Source organism: Tenrec ecaudatus, chromosome 4 (assembly GCF_050624435.1).
Source record: "Tenrec ecaudatus isolate mTenEca1 chromosome 4, mTenEca1.hap1, whole genome shotgun sequence".
NCBI classification, from domain to species: Eukaryota; Metazoa; Chordata; class Mammalia; order Afrosoricida; family Tenrecidae; genus Tenrec; species Tenrec ecaudatus.
Window position 1 is genome coordinate 201,139,038 of NC_134533.1, and position 16,320 is coordinate 201,155,357.

The 16,320-nt window shown below is 39.4% G+C and overlaps 1 protein-coding gene and 1 pseudogene across 1 annotated transcript in view; both read right to left on the minus strand.

The window, feature by feature from the left end:
- Positions 1–16,320, minus strand: part of MAP4 (microtubule associated protein 4) — a 204,927-nt gene that overhangs the window by 140,203 nt on the left and 48,404 nt on the right. The window lies entirely within an intron of this gene.
- Positions 13,775–14,108, minus strand: LOC142447287 (protein transport protein Sec61 subunit gamma pseudogene; annotated as a pseudogene).

Below are 16,320 nucleotides of genomic sequence, written 5' to 3' on the forward strand. Positions count from 1 at the left end.
TATCCTCCCCACAGTCTAGTACCTCACCTCTCTAAGCAATGCCTGGTAGCTAAAGTAGTCAAAGAAAACTCATGAAAAGCGAGCACAGAAGCCTGATTCCAAGCACCATACTCACCTTTCCTAAGTGCTGTAATATTTTCATTTCATGTTGTCATATTATCCAAATTTATTCCAATATTCATTGGTGGCAACCAGCACTCTCTCTGTTAAAAGTATGGATAATTCTACTTCACAATTTTAAAGGGGTGAGCGGGCTTAAATTGCTGGAGAGACCATCATTTTACAACACCTTAGTGTGAATTTTTGGAACCCTGGTGGTACAGTGGCTACAAGTTAGGCTGCTAATCATAAGGTCAGGAGTTTGAAAATCACCAGCTACTGGAAGGGAGACAGACAGAGCTTTCTCCTCCCACAGAGCTACAATCTCAGAAACTCATGTGAGCAGTTGGCAGTTCTACCCTGTCATACAGGGTTGCTATGAGTCAGAACTGACTTGATAGCAGTGAGTTGGGTTTTTCCTTTTAATGTGAATCTATCTACTTACTGCCATTAAGATGATTCTAATTCACAGTAACCCTGTGTGTCAGGGTAGAACTGAACTACCTACGATTTTTAATAGTTATAATCCTAAAGAAGTAGGTCACCAGATCTTTCTTCCAGGGCACCTCTGGGTGAATTCAAGCTGCCAACCTTTTGTTAGTAGCTAAGCAAGAGTGTTAACCATTTACACCACCCAGAGACCCTGTACTGTGAATTTAGCGCTTATCAACAACTTCCCTCTTAATCCCAGAGAACTTTCATTGAAACTATGGGGTTTTTTTTATTGTTTCAGTATGAGAAGGGAGAAACATAATTTCGTAACATAAAACATTTCAGAGAACAGAGCAGATAGGAGATTAGGGAAAGGGAGGAATTATAATGCAAAGGCAAGTCTGACATCTTTCAAAATGCTGGCTGCTCTCAGAGGCCGGGACTAGTTTAGAAACAAAATTATTTTTCATCTTGTTTGTCAGAGGAAAATGCTTCAAACAACTTATTTAATACAAAAGCTCTTAATAAATCTTAAAGTAAAATATTATTTGTAATGCTTATTTTAAATGTTCTGGTTGCTCTCTTGTCCTATTTTTGGTGTTTGTTTTTTATTTTTGGTGGAGGAAGAGTCAGTGAGGCACAAGACAGGACTGTAAAGATATCTGGACTACTATTTTCTTTTTCTTTTTTTCATGATTGAATTAAATTACACACTCTGAAGCCAGCACTGAACTGCAATCCCATGATATTATTGAGAGTGCTCGGCCAAAACGCAATGCTTGTTCCTCAGGCTTGGAAGGGATCCAGCGTCCTAGGCAGTTCCAGGGCCATTTATACTCTGAAATGGTGAGAAGGGTAGCCTGCATCATAAAGATTTCATACTCCACAGAGTTTTAGTCTGCTTTACAAGCTTTCTGTTAGAAAACGGTGACTTCATTGTTCAGATTTGCCTCTCACGAGTCAGCGGTCTAACAGAATCAAGTTAACTTTGTCTGGTGGCAGCATTCTGTTTTGAATTTAGTTCATCAGGAAACCTTGATTTGTATTTCACTCAAAATAGTATTTCATCTGCAAACAAAACCAAAACTTCCTTAAGAACCTGGAAGGAAATCAGCTAATATCTAATATAGTTCACCAGCTTTTATGATCCAGAGGCAAATCTAAATTCTCCCCTACCCCTCTTACAACCGGTATGGAGAATGGTAAGCAACAAGATGTTGACTATCTTGAACAATAACCTCCACACCTCTGTGACATATTCACTTCCCACTCCCAGGTACCTCCCTGTACACTTCAAAGCTGTACTTCCTAAGAACTGGTAGAATTTCTGTGCTGGCAGGATTCTGTTGAGAACCACCATTCGTTCCGTTCATCATGGGACTCTGCCCGAGAGCACTTCTGATGACTAGAAGAGCTGATAAAGTCACCAGTGACCTTCCTACAAGGAAGAACCCACTGACAGAGGTTGAAAGTTACATCTTACTTCCTAACAAAACAAAGAATCCCTTTTCCTACTGCTACTTTAAGAGCTCTGCACTCTAAATAGAAAACCTGGCATACACAAGCGCACACACATTCACATACATAAATCGGGCCAAACAAGACTCGAAGCCTAGCTTACTTACACGAACTATCCAGGAAGCCCATGTTCAGTCCAGAGGGCATTTTGGATCTGCAAAACAGGCACCTGCCTGCCCAAATGAATTTAAATCTATTTCTACAGGAAGAATAAACTACGCCAGACCCTCCCACTGTCAGCCATGTGACACAAACAGCATGATGTCTGCTTCAGTCTGGTTCTAAAAGAACTCCTTATGTGAGCCAAAAATAGAGATGGCAATGACACAGCACTTAAATTACTGCTGTGACCATCCTTGAGTAAATCTATCTCAAGTCATATTCTTAAAAGTAATCTTCTCCCTCCCTGGGGGATGGACAACAGAAAAGTGGTGAAGGGAGACATCAGGCAGTGTAAGACATGACAAAATAATAATAATTTATGAATTATTGAGGACTCTGGGGGGGGCGCGTAGGAATGAAGAGCTGATATGAAAGGCTCAGATAGAAATCAAGTATTTTGAGAATGATGGTGGCAACAAATGCACACATGTACTTGACACTATGGGTGTATGTATGAATTGTGATAAGAATTCTATGAGCCCCCAATAAATTTTTTTTAAGTAAGCTTCTCAATAACACCCACTCACAACCAAAATTTTTAAGGAGAATTTATTTATTTTAAAATCTCCCATTCATTCTACGTATCCTTCCTTTTTCAGTAAGTCCAGGCAAATATTCAGAGTTTGCTTACAAATTGTGGTGGTGGTTAATTTATGTGTCTGCTTGCCTAAACTGTGGCACTTATTTGGTCAAACATCCAACTAGATGTTGCTGTGAAGGGATCCACATGTGATTAGTATTTAGATGATGAGTCCCTGGGTGAGGCACAGGGTTAGAATCTACCCATAGATACCTTGGAAGAAAGGCCTGGCAATCTACTTGGAAAAAAAGTCATCACTGAAGACCATGTGGAACACAGCTGTACTCTGACACAGATGGGGGTCACCAAGAGGCAGACTTGTTGGGATGGTGAGGTGGGTGGGGTGAGGGTGGCTCATTTAAATCAGTTGACCTTAAGTAAAGCAGATTGTCCTCCATAATCTTGGTGAATCTCAAATCAGCTGAAGGCCTTAAAAGAGAAAGAAAACAAACTGGGGTTTTTTCCCAAGTGGAATTTTACCTTAAAACTATAGAGAAGACAGCTGCAAGAATCAATCCTTCCTTCCAGCACCTGGTCTAGCAATTTCGAAACACAAGACTGCCAGGACTTACCAGGAGCCTGTCCTGTCTGTCTACCTATGTGGGGATTTCAAAAAGTCCGTGGGGAAAAGAAAATCCAACTAAAAATAACAGACTTTTCCCATGAACTTTTTTGAAGCCCCCACAAATATACTTACTTAGGTATTAAACAGATCAAGGTTGAAGAGTCATTACTAAATTAAAAATATTCACCTCATTTCTTCTCGTTTCCAAACATAGCTAATGCCAGAGTAATCGTGTTGTCTGCTGTTAAGAAAAGTATACATAGCAGTTCTCCATGCTGCTCATTTTCTCATTATTAGGCAGAGCAATAAAAATAGCTTTCTGCTTTTAGAAGAACACATCAACCTGATGCAACAGGAGGAAAACACATTATTAGGTCAAGAGATCACCTATCACTGTCATGATAATTAGCTCATATAACCATTATGTTTCTAATCATTAAAAATGTTGAATTTGTATAGTATTTACTGACAAGGTATAGTAAATGGACAATGGCGCTGTAAGATGACAGTGCTAACGAGAGTCAAAGAATATTCATTCTATCTAGATAAGCTTTTCACTTTGAGAACTATTGTACTAAGTAAAACCTCTTCATCAGAGGGAACTCTGAAGCACAACTGCACCAAGTCAGTCCCACATGGAGGGTCAAGTTGCCTACCTATCAGTCAATAGGACACCCCTCCCAGGTATCTCTGGAGGGACTGGTTCCTAGATGCCCCAGCCCCTGGGGCTAAAACTCACAGCAGCTGGTGGGGTGGACAGGGTAAGAGAGGCAATGAGGCTGGTAAAAGGAATCTACAAGGGGACCAACACCATCTACTATAGGAAGTTAAAGTATGTAACAAAAGGGCTTATTGGGAAGCGACAGGAATACAAATCAAATGAAATTACTCTAAGAAAAACATGATTAAACCAGTCAGTTGTCATAGAGTTAATTTTAATTCTTAGCAAATTATGTGTATAAGCGGAGAATTGTGCTCTGCAGGGTTTCCAATGAGTGATTGTTGTTAGTTGATCATGTCTGAGGCCCGTCTGGGCGAACTTCCATCTCCAACTTGTATCACTCGAAAACCAATCAACGAAAGTCATTAAGACTTACCCATATTAAATGTAAATGTGTCCTTAACAAACAACATCTAACTGCCATCAAGTGGATACTGACTCCTAGTGACTCTATGGGGCAGGGTAGGTTTCCTAGACTGTAACTCTTTATGGGAATAGGAAGCCAAATCGTTCTCCCAAGGAGTAGCTGGTAGTTTCAAATTGCAGACTTTGCAGTTAGCAGCCTGTGATAATAATCTCCTGTCAATTTGGGAAGGGGAGGTTTCTAGCCTGTCAATCAGGTCATAGCTAATAATGCTTCTGTGTGGGCATGACCTTCTCATGAGGATTCTGGGAACTCCTGTCTTCCTCCCCGGAGGTGGGACACACTCTCTGCTTTATATTTCTGTTGAAAAGCCACATGGAGACACACTGATAGAGCCAGAGCCCGGGAGCTGAGGGAGCCATGTGGAGACCCACACCAGAGCTGAGATGTTTCCACTGTCACTGGATCCACAAACTTTCCACCTGCTGGACTGTAATCTTCCTGCATTCGGCATCATTGCATGTGTTGAAGTCTAAAGAGGACTTTATAGACTGATAGTGGGCATATGGACTAATATTGGACTTATGGACTAGATCTGGACTGGGTTGGGATGTTTTCTCAATATACAATTACTCTTTGATATAAAGCTCTTTCCTGGATTTCTGTCTTAGTCAACCCAGACTAATATACAGCCCAACTCATAACCACTACACCACCAGGGCTTCTTAACATAGCTATTTAAAAACACATAAACATAGTGAATAAGAGGAGCAAAAAAAAATCATAGCATTGTGAATGAGGGGGAGTGCAGAGTGGGGAGATAGGGCCCATCTGGGGGAAATTGGACATCCCCTTGCAGAAGGGCTGTGGGAGGTGATAAATCAGAGTACAGTGTAGCAACGATTAAAGATACAATTTTCCTCTCGTTCTTTAATGCTTCCTCCCCCCCACTATCATGAGCCCAATTCTACCTTACATAACCGGCTAGACCAGAAGATGTACACTAGCACGGATAGGAACTGAAAATATGGGGAATCCTGGACAGATGAGCCCCTCAGGAACAGTGGTGGGAGTGGCGATATCGGGAAGGTGGAGGGAGGGTGAGGGAGAAAGGGGAAACAGATGACAAAGTCTACATGTAACCTCCTCCCTGGAGGACGGACAGTGGATAACTGGGTGAGGGAGACGTCGGATGGTATAAGATATGATAGAACAATAATTATTTATAAATTATCAAGGGTTCAGGGGGAGGAGAGAGCGGGGGAAAATGAGGAGCTGATACCAAGGGCTCAAGATGAAAGCAGGTGTTTTGAGAATGATGATGGCAACATATGTACGAATGTGCTAGACAGAAATGATGTATGTACGGATTGTAAAAAGAGTCGTATGAGCCCCTAATAAAGTGATTTTTTTAAAAAAGAAACTATATACTGGAAACTGATTGTGGTAGCAACTGTACAATTCTATTTGATGTGATCAAACTATGGAATTACATATTAATTAAATCCCAATAATAACATATATTTTTTAAAGACAAAATAATAAAAGAACATATTAAACCAGAAAAAAAAAGAGGAGCAATGGATGAATCCCATAAAGGGGCATATACCTCAATAGTTGAAACATCAAGTGGACAAAAATCCATAAGAATGTAGTAGGTCTAAACAACTCAATATACAAGGTTCACCTAAATCAGTGGCCAGTAAGTCAACTCTTGAGTCATGCTGACCTCCTGTATAGCAGAGTAAAACTGTGCACCACACGCTTTTTTTTTTTTTAGGTTTTGCTTAGTTTTTATTTTTCCCACAGGATTTTTCATAAATGAATCATCAGATCTTTCTTCCAAAGCAATGTTAGGTGACCTTGGACCACCAACCTTTTGATTAGCAGCCAAGCTTACTAGCCATTTGTACCAACCTAGAAGTTTAAGCTTCAGCCAATGGGCTACTAATAAATAAATGAGTGGGCTTTCAAAAAATTCATGGAAATGTTTCATTAACTTCCAATTCCATTTTCCACAAACTCTTTGAAGTTTCCTCCTATTAGAAAACACACAACAACCCAAGCAACCAGCTAATACTGAATAGTTTCCAATTACTAGTGACCCCACCCCACGGGTGGCAGACCCCAAAGAAGTAGAATAGTGGGGAGTAGGGGCGTTACATGTTAGGCTGAAACTGTAAGGGCAGCAGTAGCAGTCTAAAACCACCAGCCACTCCGAGGGAGAAAGACTTTCTGCTCCCGTAGTTTCAGAATCCCATAGAGGCGGCTCTACTCTGTTCAATGAGTCAGAAATGATTCAATGGCAGTGACTTCGCTTTTTAGGTGACAAAAGTGACAAGTCTATTTGATAGGGAATAAAGAATCTCTTAAATAGTTATGGAAAAATTGGATTTCTACATGTAGAAAATGAATTAAGATCCATTCATACTTCACAGATACAGATGTGTAGGTTTATTTCTGGACTCTTCTATTCCATTAGTCTGTGTAACTATAGTATTCTGATCAAGAGGTAGAAAATGCAAAACAGAATTCCAGAAATCTCATGGAATTCAGACTTTATGAAACCACTGAGGCTACACACCAGAAACTACTGCTGAGGTAATCTTTAAATCTGAAATCTTAAATGAAAATTGTCCTCTGAAGTCTTCTTAAAACCAAACAATTGTTTAGCTTACCTAGTAAGTAATGAATGATCTCTGTGGGGCATTCTGCTCACTTAAGATCTGAGATCAAATTCACAAAAACAATTTAAAAGATTAGACAGGAAGCTTAGGGGGCAGTGAGTTTTATATCAGAGGGGAGAGAATAACTCAGAAAAGGATGGGTTTGGTTGCACAAATCAAAAAACATAATCAATATCACTGAGTTTTGCATGTAGAAATCATTGAACTGGTGTACAATGTTGTGCGTATTCTAAAAAAAACAAGTAAAAGTTTAAAAGAAAAAGAGAAGAAGAATCAGAAACAGTACATACATTTAAACCTTCATCCAGGTCCACATCTCTATGTGAGGCATCATCTGCTCCACATGGTTAAAACTTTCCAAACAGATTAAGACAAAAAAGAAACAAACAAACCTGAAAGAACTTTTTTTAATTGCAGTAGGAAAATTTAAAACACACTCACATAAACCATGGGTCAAAATCAAATGGTCTGAGGAAATAAAAAGAATTAAATAATAACAAAAATACTGCATACCAAAGTTTGTGGTATACAGCCAAAGAAGGAAATTATAAGAAAGTTCCTAGTCTTAAGTGCTTATATTACAAAAGGAAAAATAAAAAATGAGCTAGCATCCCAAGAGTTAGGAAAAAAAATAAAAGAAAAACCAAAGGAATGAAATAAAATAACAAACATAGTAAAGAATAAAAAACAACTAGGAAACAGATGATTAAATCCTTGAGTGATAACCCTCCCATGGGGAAGGTATTATTTATGTCTCCACAGGAAAAGGTCAGAGGGACCAGACCTCAACCTGGTGCTCCGAGCCTTGAAGGCAACATACTGGCATGAAGCAGCGAACCAATAGAGGTCTGTGGGGCTGGTCCCAATCCCAGCTATCTGGGTCCCCTCCCCCAGAAAGATGCACTACAGAGGAGAGCACTGAGAGGGGCAGGTCCGCTCAGAGGCATGGTAGCAAACTAAGAGGGAAGGGGGGAAAGAGAGAGATGGGGGGAAAAGGAATCGATCCCAATGATCGACATATAACCACCCCCCACCTAGGGTGATGAACAACAGACACATGAGTGAAGGGAGACAGCGGATGGTGTAAGATATGAAAATAATAACAATTTTATAATTTATCAAGGGTTCATGAAGGTGGGAGGGTGAGGGGAGAAGAGGAAAAGATACCAAGGACACAAGTAGAAAGAAAATGTTTTGAAAAGGATGATGGCAACATATGTACAAATGTATGTGACACAAATGTATGGATTGTTATAAGAGCTATAAGAAAGAAAGGGGGGGAACGGCAGTAAGAGGCCCCCAATAAAATGATTTTTTTTTTAAATCCCTGAGTGGTGCATTCATAACTGCTAAGCAAAAGACTGGTGGTTTAAACCAACCCAGTCACATCACAAAACAAAGGCCTGGTGATATGTTCCTGTAAAGACTCCAAACCAAAGGCAAACTCACTGCCATGGAGTCTATTCGGGCTCATAGCTACCCTCTAGGAGCGAGGAGAACTACCCCCACGGGTCTCCAGAGCTGTGCATTTTTACCGGAGCTTCGTCTCTCTCCCAAAGGGCAGCTGGTAGTTGTAAACCACTGACCTTACAGTCCACTATGCCACCAGGCTCCTCTCCATAAAGGTTATAGCCAAGCAAGCCTGACGGAGCAGTTTTACATTCCGTATGACAATGAGGGCTTCATGAGCCAGAATCAACTCAATGGCAAATGGTTTAGTTTTAATTTTGTTTTTATACATACTAACATGTATTAATTCCAGTAACACAGTTAAAAAGGAATGAATTGTGATCCCCAATAAATATGTGATATAAATTCTAATTCCTTTCATAACTACAGATATAATCTCATTTGGGAATAGAGTTTTCTTTCCTGTATTAATCAGGGTAGGGTGTGTCTTGACCCAACCCTCTTTTGACACATATAAAAGGTGAAAATTAGGTAGAAACTCCTAAGCATAAATGAACAATGGATGTCACGGGGAACTGACCAAAGAGAATGAAATAGACAAGGATTTTCCTGGGGATCAGGCAATCTTCCCTGTAAGAGCTGAGCCCCTGAGTTCAGACATCTAACCTCCTAAACCATAAGAAAATCAATGTATTTTTACATGCACCCATGCATGGTTTTTCTGTTACAGAAGCACTAAGAAACCAAGACAGATAGTATTAAAGGTTACCAAAATAAACACAAGTAAAGGCATAAAATTAAGGACAGTGATAACCTCGGAGGGAAGAAATTCAATAGAGAAGGAACATACAAGGGGTTCAGGAAGGTAAAATTTTACAAGCAGGATGGGAGACTTGTGGGATTTATCATTTCTTTACTGTTTAAATTTTGCACGTGCTTTACAAACAAAAAGGTACATGTACTGTATTATGGCCCCAATTTGGGGTGGGGGGGGGGAACTGGGTTGGTGGCAAGAGGGTGAAGAGAAGAATAGCAGACAAAAACAAAAGGAAACTCTCCCTAAGAAGCACCTACCAAGTTATGAGAAGCAGGCTTGGCTTCTGATTTCTCAAACAGAAACAATTTAAACCTAGATTTTTACACCCAATCCATCTACTAAGTGAGGAATTTGGAATCAATTTTGATTAAATCCAAATGTTTATTTTCTAAGCCTTCCTTTTGAAAATTATTTTCAACAGATTCCAGTGAAATAACAAATGAACATAGTATCCTATGAAACCTGCAGAATACAGAAAAAGTATAATAAACATACAATAGTAGTGAAAAGAAATCCTATGATAATCATGCACCAGATTTTGTGTTGCTATAAGTCAGACTTGACTTGACAGCAAAGGGTTTGGGATTGGGAGCTTTATATTTTGAGACTCCTGTTAAAAATAAACCATTCAACCTTTAAAAGATGACCTTAGCAGTATGGTGCTACAGGGGCAGTGAATTATTTAATATGGCCCATCTAGCCAAAATTTCTCTAACTCTCAACAAACTACCTTTCCCTGCATGGGTCTCAGTTAAGAAGATGGAGAAGACGCAACTGTGAGTAACTATTAACAGACTACATTGTAATTGCCATCTTGCTGGGTCTAAAATGAGCTCTCTGAGAAGAAGGAAGGGGGTGCTACCAGCCAAGAGCCAGGTGTGGAGTGCATCCTCTGGACGCTGAGATTCCTACGCTGCGACCCTCTCTGAGCCAGAAGACGGCTGTGGTAAGAGAGGAGCAGAAGTAGCAGCAGCATAACCAGAAGCCAGAGCACAAAACAGAGTGGTAGACTTCCCAGCCCACAGAGCAACTAAAGCTGAGTGCTTTGGGACAGCAGTTTGGCTCTCAGGTACAGGGTGCCTTTGGGTGCTTAATTGTGGGAACAGGACTTGCTGACCCATGAAGATGGAACTAAGTGCCTTGAGGCTGAGGCCTGCTGTAGTGGGGGGCTTCTGGGCACTCAATTCACAGATCTTTAAGCAGAATGCCTTTGGGTTGAGTTGTGTGTTTTTTTTACATTTTATTAGGGGCTCATACAACTCTTGTCACAATCCATACATATACATACATCAATTGTATAAAGCACATCTGTACATTCTTTGCCCTCATCATTTTCGAAGCATTTGCTCTCCACTTAAGCCCTTTGCATCAGGTCCTCTTTTTTTCCCTCCCTCCCCACTCCCCACTGGGTTGAGTCTTACAATGGAGTGGCATGTCCTTTGGGCAATTACTAATAATCCTGAATGAACTTTGTAACATGTTCTAACTGAATGTCTTTATCCTGAGCATTTCTTACCTGTGCTGTATCCTACTGACTTCCTTAATAAACCTTATAATTATGAATCTGTGAGTTCTGTGTGGCCATTGCAATGAATTACAGAATCTAGATAGGAAAAATAGAAAATGTTTGGCACTGAATTATACACGTAGAAGTTGAATTGGAGAATGGTTGGGTATATTTTTGCCAAAATTGAAAAAAAAAAAGTTCTTGTACAAGTACAAGAAGAAAATGTTCTAAAATTGGTTGTGTTAAAGATTGTACAACTCTTCTTGATATAACTGAACTACTGAATTGTATGATAAGTGGATATGAAGTGCCAATAAAACTGCTAAAAAGAGGAAATGTTTGAGACAGAACAGGTGCAGCAGACACATTGTTCCTATCAGTAAGAAAAAGGGGAGAGGGGCAATTAAAAATGTAGGAGGGTGGTTAGTGGATGGAGAAATACTAAGACAGAATTGATGCACATATGAAGGGGCTTGCTTCAAAAAGGTAAAAAATGAAATTAAAGGATAATGGAATTTTTCCATCAACTTTTTGAAGCCCCCTCATACTGAACTTTGGCATAAATGTGAGCTAATTATATATTTTAAGAAAAGAATTCTTCTAATCCTAATATTTAGAATGTTCACATTAGATTTACTGATATGGGAAGGCTCCTGATTGGATGTATTTAGTACACGCATTCAAAAGAATAAATAAAATGTACCATGGGAAAAGAAAAACAGGAAGGAGGAGGGAGAAAGGAGAGATGGGTCTCAAACAGCAGCTGAAATCAACTGAAAGGCTTTTGCTGACTCTCCAAGTTTAAGCGTAAGTGGGCATGTGGCAGAAAGAACTTCACTTTCTCACTGGAATGTTTGTTTCTATTGGTCTGCGTGTCTACATGTGCTGACCTTTACACGAGGATAAGGTTTGTCTGTTCTCCCTGTTGCCAGTGGGCTGATAGACAACATGGGCAGTTAATGTCTTTACTGGCTGTTTTCAATATTCTTTTGTATTTCTTGTACAATCACTGGGATATTTATACAGTAAACTCATTTTGAATCATTCAAAAATAAATAGGGGGAAATGAAATAAAAGAGAAATTTAAACTACAAATTAAAATAACAAGATACAATAATCCTAGGGAAGAAATTCTCTATACATAAAACATGTACCACAAAATGTCTTGAATGACAAACCGAAACTCTTCCAATAAATTTGGAAGTAGATTCTTAGTAACAAACACTACAAAAAACAATGTTCAATAGGAAAAAGAATGTTGCTAAATATAAAATCAGAGAACGTACAAACTGCAAAGGACTCTGGCAGAGGCAAGTTTGCTGCTCACAAGCATTGCTCCTCCTTCCCAGGCGGTGCTTAGAAAGACACTATCTCCTATCCCTTGCAGCTAGATAGACCATATGCCTGGTCCCAGACCGCGGCAAGTGAGCTTGAGTGATGTGCTTCATCACAAGCATTGAAGAGATAGCAAAGAGTGCCAGCAAGGAGGATCTATCAACCAACTAAATAAAAAGCATCCAGTCTGAGACACCAGGAGTTCTCAATTATAACAGAAACTCTTGGCTTTTTATTTAGGGACATTTACATAATAGAAGGCACTCCTGTGCGACATTTAGAAATACAATGTACTATTTAATGTTTGTTTAAAAAAACACAGCAAGATAAATAACTCTAGGTTTGGGATTTCTTAACCTCCCTGGAGGCAATCCCGAGTGTGGCTCGGTGTAAATGTTAACTGTCAGAAGCTGTAGCCGCAAGCAACACTCGTGATTACACTGTAGAGAAGTCACTAACAAAATTACTGACATAATTAGACTGCCAGGGAGTTAAACACAACCCACTGCTATCAACTCATTCCAACTCATAGTGGGACAGAACTGGGACAAGAAATCTAAAGAGCAGTCCGCCTTGGTTTCCTTCCATGGAGCAGCTGATGGATTTGACCTGGATGACCTTGTGGTTAGCAGCCCAATAAAGAACCTATTACAACACCAAAGTGACCTAATTAAACCCAACGGACCTTAAATTTCTCCAAAGATACTTAAGGAAAACTTGGAGGCATCCATTCCAAATGCAAAGATTAACACTAGCTCTCATGTTCTGATTTACATCAGTTAAGTCAGTGAAAGTTTCATCCTATGATAGACTAACCAATTACCAAACTTTACATAAGTCTATTACATTCCGTTTCTACAGAGTATTTTAAAATTATACAGAATATTATATTTAAAAGTGTTTGTGATGATATGGATAAAGAGTACTGTGGCTGGGCCTTGGGCCTGAGGTCAAACACACAGCAGCCTCTAATTATACCTTTATTTCTACAGAACGCAAAAAACACTCACTTTTATTGTTTTGCTTTTAACAATAACTCAAGTAAGATTTTAAATCCTCTGGTTTTTCTTTCTAGGTCCAACATAAGATTTTGGGCGAGTGAAAAAGAAAAGAATTATCCTCAAAGTCCTTTTTCAGTCATTCTATACATTGTCTCCAATTAGGTTAATAAAATGAATTGAGTTTATTAGGTTAAACCATGAGGTGCCCTGGCGGTGCAGTGGATAAGCACTTGGTTGCTAACCAAAAGATTAGCCATTTAAACCCACAAGGCACTGTGGGAGAAAAATGTGGTAGTTGGCTCCCATAAATATTTACAGCCTAGAAAACAATTTGAGGCAGTTCTACCTTGTCCTCATAGGCTTCCATAAATCATAATTGACTCACTGGCAATTATTTTGGTTTCTAGAAACTATATGAAATTGTTGATAATTGCCCATTTTTAACCCAGGAAAAACTGTTATTTCGTATGGTTTGATCTAATACTAAAACCCAAACGGCAGGCTCAAAATATACTAACATTTTTTAAATTTTGAAATCATTTTAATTTAGTAATAGAAAACATCTTGGAAGAAAAGAAAATGAAATAAACACAAAGTACATAGGACACTTTTACTCCATGGGCTTCTGAAACCCTCACTGGTTCACCAGTCCCCAAGATGACAAAGACTCTTCCAAAAAGCTACTCAGCCTCCAACAATGATGTTATTAATAGGAATATGGATCAATTTGACAAAGAAGCCAATGAATCCCATTATAGCAAATCCTATCGCCGTTGCCATGGCAATGTTTTGAAATTCTTTTCTATCAGGTTTGGTGCATCTTTTAACCAGCCGAATGGAGTCCTTCACAAACTGCCGACTGGGTTCAACAAACTTCATTACCTGATCCATGCTTGTGACTTACTGCACCGTCGCCACTCAGGAAGCCCTATACTAACATTTTTAAGCATGCATACACATCACACATTTTTTTTTAGATAAAAGAAGAGGAGGCTTCCAGAAGTTAGTGGAAAAATTCCATTACTATGTAATTCCATTTTTTTAACCATTTTATTAGGGGCTCAGACAACTTATCACAATCCATACATACATCAATTGTGTAAAGCACATTTGTACATTCATTGGCCTCATCATTCTCAAAACATCCGCTCTCCACCCAAGCCCCTGGCATCAGCTCTTCATTTTGCCCCCTCCCTCCCTGCTACCCCTCCCTCATGAACTCTTGATAATTTACAAATTATTATTTTATCATATCTTACACTGTCTGACGTCTCCTTCACCCACTTTTCTGTTGTCCGTCCCCCAGGAAGGAGGTTATATGTAGATCCTTGTAATCAGTTCCCCCTTTCCAACCTACCCTCCCCTCCACCCTCCTGGTATCGTCACTCACACCACTGGTCCTAAAGGGATCATCTGCCCTGGATTCCTTGTTTCCAGTTCCTATCTGTACCAGTGTACATCCACTGGTCTAGTCAGATTTGTAAGGTAGAATTGGGATCATAATAGTGGGGATGGGGGAAGAGCATTTAGGAACTAAAGGAAAGTTATATGTTTCATCATTGCTACATCGCACCCTGACTGGCTCATCTCCTCCCCGAGACCCTTCTCTATGGGGATGTCCAGTGGCCTACAAATGGGCTATGGGTCTCTCCACACTCCCCACCTCATTCACAATGATATGACTTTTTGTTCTGATAATGCCTGATACCTGATCCCTTCGACACCTCATGATCACACAGGTTGGTGTGCTTCTCCCATGTGGGCTTTGTTGCTTCTGAGCTACATGGCCGCTTGTTACCTTCAAGCCTCTAAGACCCCAGATGCTATATCTTTTGATAGCCAGGCACCATCAGCTTTCTTCACCATATTTGCTTATGCGCCCATTTTGTCTTTGTAATTCCATTTTTTTCACAAACTTTTTGAAACCCCTTCATTTAACAGTGTGCTAGTAGTAAGTTTCTGAACTTGATACCAGAACTAAGAAGCACAATATCTATATATCTGGAACGAAATCTTTCACATAATCTTTTTGAGTATTTACAGGTATATGCTATATACAAAGAAGCTACACAATTTCAGTTAATTAAATTACTGGACAAGAACTAGTAACCACTTGGTTAAATGTTTAGTCCAAAATTGCTGCAATTACTGTGTAAGCATAAATCCTGCTTATCTATTCTTCCATCCGTTTAGACTTCAATTTAATTAAAGATTTAGGATTGAATTAGTCTTGTTGGGCTCAAAGAAGCTTAAATTACTTGTAAATAGACATTCCCATGAAAGATTGCATCATGAATGCTCAGATTACATCTGAACCAAATACAATAGTTTCTCTAAAAAATTTGGCAGTCTATACAAAATAGAAATTTATCCTGGCCCTAAGGATAAAGGTGTGTTTCTTACCAAATCACCTTAAACCAAGATATTTATTCCAAAGATAAGGCCTAAAACCAAATGAATATATTTTTATAAAAGTTCTACAACTAAGGGTAGTAGGGAGAAGGGGGAGAGAGGAAGGGAAAAAGGGGGAACCAAGTGCAATGATGGACACATAACCATACACCCCTCTCCAGGGGGTAAGAACAGCAGAAAGCACAGGGAAAGGGAGACAGTGGTTGGTGTAAGATATGAAAATAATAATCTATCAAGGAGGGGAGGGGAGGGGAAAGAAAAGAGGAGCTTATATCAAGGGCTCAACAGAAAGTAAATGTCTAGAAAAGAATGAAGGCAACACATGTATAAGCATGCCTGATTTGATCGATGTACGGATTGTAACCAGATTTGTAAGAGTTCCCAATAAAATGATCTTCAAAAAAAAATAAAGTTATACCCCTGATCTTATGTCTTGGATTCATTAGGTCAAATGAATCATTAATTTGTATTCTTAGAGTATATGAAAATTACTTGTATTCCATATACTCCAAAATTCCCTTTTGGGAGAAAGACAGGTTCTCTTCTCCATAAAGAGTTACAGTCTCAGTACTACCTACTGCTATAGGGCCACTATGAATTGGGATTGACTCAATGGCAGTGAGAAAATTCCCTTGTCTCTTAGATTTTTCTGGAAGATTCTTAACCTGCCCATAAAACTACCTTCTTTATAAAAGCATTCAGAAGTCCAA